This window comes from Chelonoidis abingdonii, chromosome 4 (assembly GCF_003597395.2).
Source record: "Chelonoidis abingdonii isolate Lonesome George chromosome 4, CheloAbing_2.0, whole genome shotgun sequence".
Lineage (NCBI taxonomy): Eukaryota > Metazoa > Chordata > Testudines > Testudinidae > Chelonoidis > Chelonoidis abingdonii.
This window is the reverse complement of record NC_133772.1, coordinates 92011368-92019213: the sequence shown is the minus strand read 5'-3', so window position 1 is coordinate 92019213 and position 7846 is coordinate 92011368. Positions and strand designations below refer to the sequence as shown.

Genomic DNA, 7846 nt, shown 5'->3' with positions numbered 1-7846 from the left:
TTTTGGTTCGGCTAACAAGCAAGTCTCCCTTTCCAAAGACAAGTTTTCCCATTCCTCAGATCATCCTAGTAGCCTTCTCCTATGAACCTGTTCCAGTTTGAACTTCATTCCTTCTTATCATGGGATACCAGGAACTGACAGCTAATTCGATGGATTCACCAGTGCTTGTATAATGGAACCTCACACCTCCTTATCTTGACTGATGCATCCTAATAACACATAGCTTTTTTACCGGCTTTTGTATCACAATGGTGGCTCCATATCAAATCCTGTGATCAACAAAAATCAAGGTCCTTCTCCTCCTCCTGTTTACTTCAATAACGGATGGTGTCCCCAATTTATAAACCAAAAATTCTTATTGTTAATCCAAATGCAGACCTTGCACTTTTCACTATTAAATTTCATCCTATTACTATTACTCCAGTTTACAAGGTCATCCAGGTCTTCCTGTATGATATCCCAGTCCTTCTCTGTATTGGCAATACCTCCCAACTTTGTGTCATCCGCAAACTTTATTAGCACGTTCCCACTTTTTGTGCCAAGGTCAGCAATAAAAAGCTTAAATAAGATTGGTCCCAAAACTGATCCCTGAGGAACTGCACTAGTAACCTTCTTCCAGCCTGACAGTTCCCCTTTCAGTACTACCCGTTGTAGTCTCCCCTTTAACCAGTTCCTTATCCACCTTCCAGTTTTCAGTTGTAATTATGTGTTTAAGCCATGGAACAGAATTGCCTCATGGGAGCTCTTCTGTTCTATTAACTGCATATTTCATCTAAAAAGAGATGTATTAATGTCATAAACAGATAGTTAAGGGTTAATGCCTCTATTACCTGTAAAGAGTTAAGAAGCTCAGTAAACCTGGCTGATCCCTGACCAGAGGACCAATAGAGGGACAAGATACTTTCAAATCTTGGTGGAGGGAAGTCTTTGTTTGTGCTCTTTGTTTTGGTGGTTGTTCGCTCTTGGGACTAAGAGGGACCAGACGTCCATCCAGGCTCTCCAAATCTTTCTGAATCAGTCTCTCATGTTTCAAAATTGTAAGTAATAGCCAGGCAAGATGGATTAGTCTTATGTTTGTTTTCTAAACCTGTAAATGTCCTTTTTTTTTTTTTTTTTTTTTCTGAGAGGATTTTACCTCTGTTTGCTGTAACTTTGAACCTAAGGCTAGAAGGGGTTCCTCTGGACTATATGAATCTGATTACCCTGTAAAGTATTTTCCATCCTGATTTTACAGAGATAATTTTTACCTCTCTTCTTTAATTAAAAGCTTTCTTTTTAAGAACCTGATTGATTTTTCCTTGTTTTAAGATCCAAGGGGGTTGGATCTGGACTCACCAGGGATTGGTGGGGGAAAGGAGGGGGGATGGTTAATTTCTCCTTGTTTTAAGATCCAAGGGGTTTGGACCCTATGTTCACCAGGGAATTGGTGAAGTCCCTCAAGGCCACCCAGGGAGGGGAGAGTTTTGGGGGGACAGGAAGTGTTCCAGACACTATAATTTCTGGATGGTGGCAGTTACCAGATCTAAGCTAGTAAATAAGCTTAGGAGTGTCCATGCAGGTCCCCACGTTTGTACCCTAAAGTTCAGAGTGGGGAAGGAACCTTGACAACTAGAACTGGAAAAAAATACAGAGAAGTGTTACCTGCACAAAATTCTGTTATGCACACACTCCAAGGGCACCCACCTTTACTCAGTTCCCAGGGCTTAAAGCATAACCCTCTTAATTTAAGCACACACACCCCTTCCCCCTTCCTAGAGCTCAGGTGTAATCTTATGCTCTAGAGCAGCCACCCCTACCTTGTTCCTTAGGGCTCAGGTGTAACCCTGTTAATTTAGGCACCCGTTCTTACCCTTCCTTTGGCTCAGGGCATAACCTTACACTCTGCGGGTTTGCGGAGTCTTTTACTGGTGAAAGAGCCTTACACAGTAATATCCTACTTAACCTCTATTAACAGTTACCAAAACAAAATACTCATGCAAAGCACACAATGCTCACCACTCTCAATAAGGCAGATGAACTCTTCTTGATGGACAATTAGGATCAGGTCATCTGGGGCCTCCAACTTCTGCATGGAGTGGGTGGCAGGGTGCTGAGGTCTGGCAGCTCTGATCTTGGGGCTATGTCCTGGAGTTGGATCCAAAGACCATCCTTTTAGATCAGTTTATATAGTGAAACTTGAGTCTTGCTTAGCTGTACCTTAACCAGTCATTTTACTAAAATATGACTAAACAATTTTCTAACCAATCCTAACATACTGTACAACAGTGATCCCTTTTTGTGGCCAGAAGCACATTCATGTTTTCAGAAGAGTACAACAATTTTTTCAGAAGAGCCAACAATTTTTCAAAGCTTATTTTGTATTTGTACATTAAATAATACAAAAAACATATTTAATATTACATAATAAATGAATCCAGAGAGAAGATGGAGAGAAGTCACAAGGACAGAGAACACCGGTGCCCGCAGCATCGGAGTACTCTGTCCCCATCAGGCGCGGGGGCCCTGGATTCTCTCCCCTGCTGGGCACTAGGTGGGTCCCGCGCCTGCCGGGGACCGAGAATACTGGCGCTCGCAGCCCCAGAATTCTCTGTCCCTACCAGGCGCAGGGCTGCAGCTTCTCTCCGGCTTAAGCCACAGCCCCGCGCCTGCCAGGGACCGAGAACACTGGCACCTGCAGCCCCGGAGTTCTCTGTCCTTGCAGACAGGTTAACAGTGAGCTGGTTGTAATCTGGAGTTGGAGGGTGCTTGATGGTAATGGTCAGGGACTTAGTTTTGTCTAGATTAATAACCCAGGCAATATGTGCTGCTTTTCACCTGACGTGATCATTCAAAGATAACCTTTCTCCAAAATGAGTTACTAATATTAAACAGTTGTCAATAAATAAAATTGGAGTTTTAAAGAATCTGACTAAAAATCCTTTCCACTGTCAATTGCTCAGCTTTCATTCTCTTGATTTGTGCAATTTCACTGGCTTGTAGTCTTCCACTCTGGACAGGAGATAAACCTCTTAATACAAAAAAACAGGGCAAAAAACTTTTTTTTTCTTTTTTTTTCCCCAGGGAACTTTGTTGGCCTTTAAAAATAAGAACTAGAACAGCAGATAAGTATTTCCCCCCATACCTCCCTCCTTTATTAATCACCTTTAAAGCATGTAGCTGGGAGGATAGGCATACGTGTTAGTGTAAAACACATAGACACAGGCAGCTCGGCTCCAGGTTTTCTGCTGGACCTAGCAGCAATAAATAAATAAATAAATAAATAAATAAACATAAAAACCGCAGCAGTGCAATCACTCTGCTCCACTCTTGGGCGGCGATTCGGCGGCAGGTCCTTCGCTCCGAGAGGGACTGAGGGACCTGCTGCCGAAGACCCGGGTGTGCCGCCCCAATAGTGGCCGGAGTGCTGTCCCTTGGTATTGGCCGCCCCAAGCACCTGCTTCTTTAGCTGGTGCCTGGAGCTGGCCCTGGACACAGGAAATGTTCATGAAAGTTCAGCTGTTCCTTTCTGCTATAAGGAAGCACAGATGTCCATCCACTATAACTAGGCTTGGCAGAATTCAGTTTTTTAAATATAATTTTGATGGATAATATCTCTGTTTATTTTAAGCTTTTTTTTCAATTTTTATCAGTTTAAATTTTCACAGCTGCAGGAAATTGAGAGCTGTAACATAATGGGGTCAGTCAATAATTATTTAATGACAGTTGATGTTGAGAATCAAAAATTAAAGCTTTACACCCATTAAAACAAACATTGTCAATGTCACATGTCAAAAATCTACAAAGTAAATATCCTTAAATCAAACTCTAATAAGGTCTGAGGCAGAATTTTTCTTACTTTGCTTCTCTGTAAATTTTGATTGAAATAATTTTCATCAGTTTGTGTGTGTATGGTGAAATCAACATTTTCTGACATTTACCAATGAAAAGTCTAACTCTTCCAAGCTTACCTATAACAGAAAGAAGCTCAGTTCAGTTTGTTAAAATAGGGAAATCCAGATGAGTTCCTATTACCACCAGGGGACAACCAAGATGCACCTTCTTACCTCAGAGATCAAAAGTCCCCTTTGCAAGAAGCCCAGATGTTATTCCTTGCTCCCTGGAAAAGTGGATAGTTTAGGGAGGTTACTCCCACTACAGGAACAAACCCAGTTTTTGTTCTTTATCAGAGGGTGAGCGAAACAAATACCACCACCACCATATCAGGGATTTTCAGGTCATCCTAACAGGAAAGCCCAGTTGTTAGCTCCAATATCAAAGGGGACTCCAAATGTCTCTCCACTATGGAAGCCCAGATGCCTCCCTAGTCCACTGTTGTCTGAAGTGTTGTAGCCTTGTTGGTCCCAGGACATGGGAGTGACAAGACGGGTGAGGTCATATCTTTTATTGAACCAACTTCTGTTGGTGAAAGACAAGCTTCCGAGCTCCACAGAGCTCTTCTTCAGGTCTGGGCATCTGGGTCAGACCACCAGAGGGAAGAGAGAAGCACACACATGTTCCCCCCACCACAGTGAGAAACACAGGTGTCTTTCCTTCCACAGGAAAGCAGCTATTCTGTAACAAGGAGCTGCCCAGATGTTCCCCTACAGCACAGGGGAAGGCCAGATACTGTATTTCCCAGTAACAAAAAGGACAGGTGTCACCCTCTAACAAGGAGCAAGTGGGCTGTCTCCCATAATTCAAGTATCAGAGGGGTAGGCGCCTTAGTCTGCATCTGTAAAAAGGAAGGAGGAGTCCTGTGGCACCGTGTGTTACAATGCTTCTGAGGAAGTGAGTATTTACTCAGGAAAGCTCCAATACAACTGTTAGTCTTTAGGGTGCCACACGACTCTTTGTTGCTATAATTCAGTAGTCCAGCTGTGTCGTCCCCACCCCGCCACCCCATGAAGGAGACCTGAAATGTTCCCTGTAAGCAAACAGGGCAGATATTTCCCCTATATACTAGAGAGCGGTTCGGATTGTACCGCCTGAGAAGAAAGCCGGCGCGCTCCCCTGTGACAGTGCGGATCAGCTCTTCCCCCTGTAAGAAGGAAGCCCGCGTGTCCCGCTTATAACAGAGCAGCTTGGGCCGCCGCGGTGGGAGGGAAGGCAGCACACGTCCCCCTGACGGAGCTGCTTGGGCACCAAACTGCCTTTCAGCTCGGGAGGCACGAACTGTCTCTGGCGAGCTCCCCAATCACTATAGTCACCCAACGCCCTGATACGAGATTGTGGTTGCGCTCAGTGAACCTGGCGGAAGTGTTAGGTTCCCTGCTAAATAATCAAGCGCCCCCGCCAGCAAGCAATAATTTAAATCCAGTCAGTTCATTTATTTATTGAACAGAAAAAAAAAAAAAAAAAGAACCCTTTTCGACGAGGATGGGATTCGAACCCACGCGTGCAGAGCACAATGGATTAGCAGTCCATCGCCTTAACCACTCGGCCACCTCGTCACAGAGAGCTAGGGCCTCCTGTAGTCTATAAGAAAGGATTCTAGTCAGGCTTAGCTTGTTTTTGGGATCCCTATCCAATATACACATACAGAGGTTCCCGCCACGAGGAACAATCCTCCCAGCAGCGCTTTTTGCGCGGGAGGGGAGCCCTGAAATAGTTTAGGACGAGGCATTGCAGTGCAGTACGTAGAGCTGACTGAGCGGAGGCTGCCATGTTGTACGGAAATTCGGTGGCCGCCATGTTGTACGGCAGAGTGTCTAGGGGCCACCATATTGTACTGTCGTATCGGTTTGCCGGGAGCCCAGGGTGCATGCGCAAGAATAGGCGGTTAGGTTTGAATAGTGAAGCTGCGGCTCCGGCCGAGCCTAATGGGCGCAGCTGGAGTAAGCGGGCGCGGCGAGGAGGCGTTGGTGCCTTGAGGGCTGGATTTGGAGCGGAGCCGCAGAGGGTGAGGAGTCCTTAATGGCGGCGGCCCCTGAGCGGGGCGGCGAGGAAAGAGGTGGGACTGGAGGGCGCGGGCCCGGCCCGGCTACGTGCAGGGAGGGCGGGTCACACGAGAGCCCCCCCGCCGCGCGACCCGCCGCGCCGCCCTGTGTAGGGCGGGAGGGTCTGTGACCGGGCGGGGGGCTTCCTGGATCCTGATGGGCCCCTCTCCCCGTCTGGGGCTGAGGGCGGATCGCCTCCCGCTCCTCTGCGTGTCGTGAGCTGACGGTAACTGTCTCATCGAAACAGCTCAGTCTTGCAAGAGGTGTTGGGAGCGGAGTGAGGGGGAAGCCGAGACCTCGGGGTCCCGCACATGCAGGTCTGTGCGGTGCAGCTCTGCACGTGCGAAGCGTTCGGTTCTTAAAACGCGTCTTGCTTCTTTTCCATTGCGAACGCGGCATCACCGCTGATCGAAACTTGCTCTCAGCCGAACAGCAGCAGTTTGGGGGGGACCTCAGTGCAGCCTGTCCCATTAGTAAGTGTTGGGACCGTTTGCATACTAACGTTCTTAAGCACAGAGAGTTGTTTTTTACAGCTATTTTGTGCCGATATTTTGTTCCTCCCCTTTCTTTGGCCACATCTACCCTAGAAACTTTTGTTGGTATGCATTATTTCGCAGCAGAATTGTGTAGCAGCAGCAGAAAGTAGTAGAATGTCAGTAGCAAGGCATAGAGTCTTTATTACAAAGGATATTTTCAACAGTGAGGTGGAATAGGAGAGAATTCTAATGCTTTTAATGATAGCTAAAAATAGCAGTATAGTTGGGGTAGCATGCATGAGAGCTCCCAGTACAAGCCCACCTGGACTCTCTGAGTACATTCTCAGGATGATAGCTTGAGCCATCGCCCATGCTTCCTTGGCTACAATGTTATTTTTAGCGTGCTAACTCCAGCAGAGCTAGCATGGGTATATCTATGTGAGCTGGGAATCACAGCTCTCAGCTCAAACGTAGATGTACCTTCAGGGTAAAGGAGTTGTAAAAGGCCATAAAGTGGTTCTTAAATTCTACACATGTGGTATTCTTTCTAGGGAGTTGGTTAAGTGTTTGAGTGTAGGCCAAGATCTGGCACCTGTTGAATCTTATAGTGCCAAGGGCCAGTGTGAATTTGAGCAATGCCTCAATATTCACAAGGAGGGTAAAGGGAAGGTGATGTGGGGGACCCCCCCCCCGCTTTATCCTTTAATAGTGTTATATGGAATCCTGTGGGTGAGAGAGAATGGGTTGTAAAAGGAGGTGAAGAGCTTGTATGTTTCTGCAACTGTGGTGTTGGCAGACTAAAAGTATGTGTGTTAACAGGAGGAGATGAAAGAGGACAGAATTAAGGTTGCATAGGCCACCTTAACTTAACATTTCCTGGCTTGCAGATGTTTGAGGTGTGCTCAAGTCAGCAAAAAAACTACTGCAAAGCAACCTTAACTCAGTGTTAACATAGTTTTTTGCCACTGAATTTTCTAGTTCTTTAAACGTGATAAACTATATTGTTGATAGGAGTTAGTAGTTATTTAAGTAGTTGTACATATCATATCCTGCAATTAGCATACTAAGCCAGCTGCCCTCTCACCCCAAACATGGATCACCTGTGCCCCATCAGTCCAGCTTTGGCACACCTCTTGAGCCAGGCCAGTTTTATGTTTGAGAGAGAGATTCTCTGACCTCTGTCCAATAGATGTACCTCATATCAGAGAGACACTGAGATATCAGAGCTTGTAATATTTCTATGCCATACAGTACAGATTTCCAGTCAGCCATGGACCTAATCAATATACTTCCAACACGTATTAATAACTTTCATCCTGTCTTGGGATGTGCTGACAGGGCTGTGGGATGCAGGAAGCTTAGGGTGCACTGGCAGAGCTTTGAGGTGCATGGGACTGGGGTGAATTGGTAATGCAGGAGGTTGGCGGGCACTGGTAGAGCTGGGGTGCAGGAGAG

General features: G+C 46.1%; 1 protein-coding gene and 1 non-coding gene across 3 annotated transcripts in view; one reads left to right on the top strand and one right to left on the bottom strand.

Annotated features, from left to right (window-relative positions):
- Positions 1-5347: 5347 nt before the first annotated feature.
- On the bottom strand, positions 5348-5429 carry TRNAS-GCU (transfer RNA serine (anticodon GCU)). Its single transcript has one exon. It is a non-coding gene; the product is annotated as a tRNA-Ser (tRNA).
- Positions 5430-5691: 262 nt separating this feature from the next.
- Positions 5692-7846, top strand: part of KNL1 (kinetochore scaffold 1) — a 50227-nt gene continuing 48072 nt past the window's right edge. The window contains exon 1 of one of the 2 annotated variants that reach the window (XM_075065468.1): positions 5692-5878. The gene's annotated coding sequence lies outside the window, so the exon portion shown is untranslated. Of the gene's footprint in view, positions 5879-6314; positions 6389-7846 lie in introns of those variants that run through there. The other variant, XM_075065469.1, reaches the window with a different exon arrangement.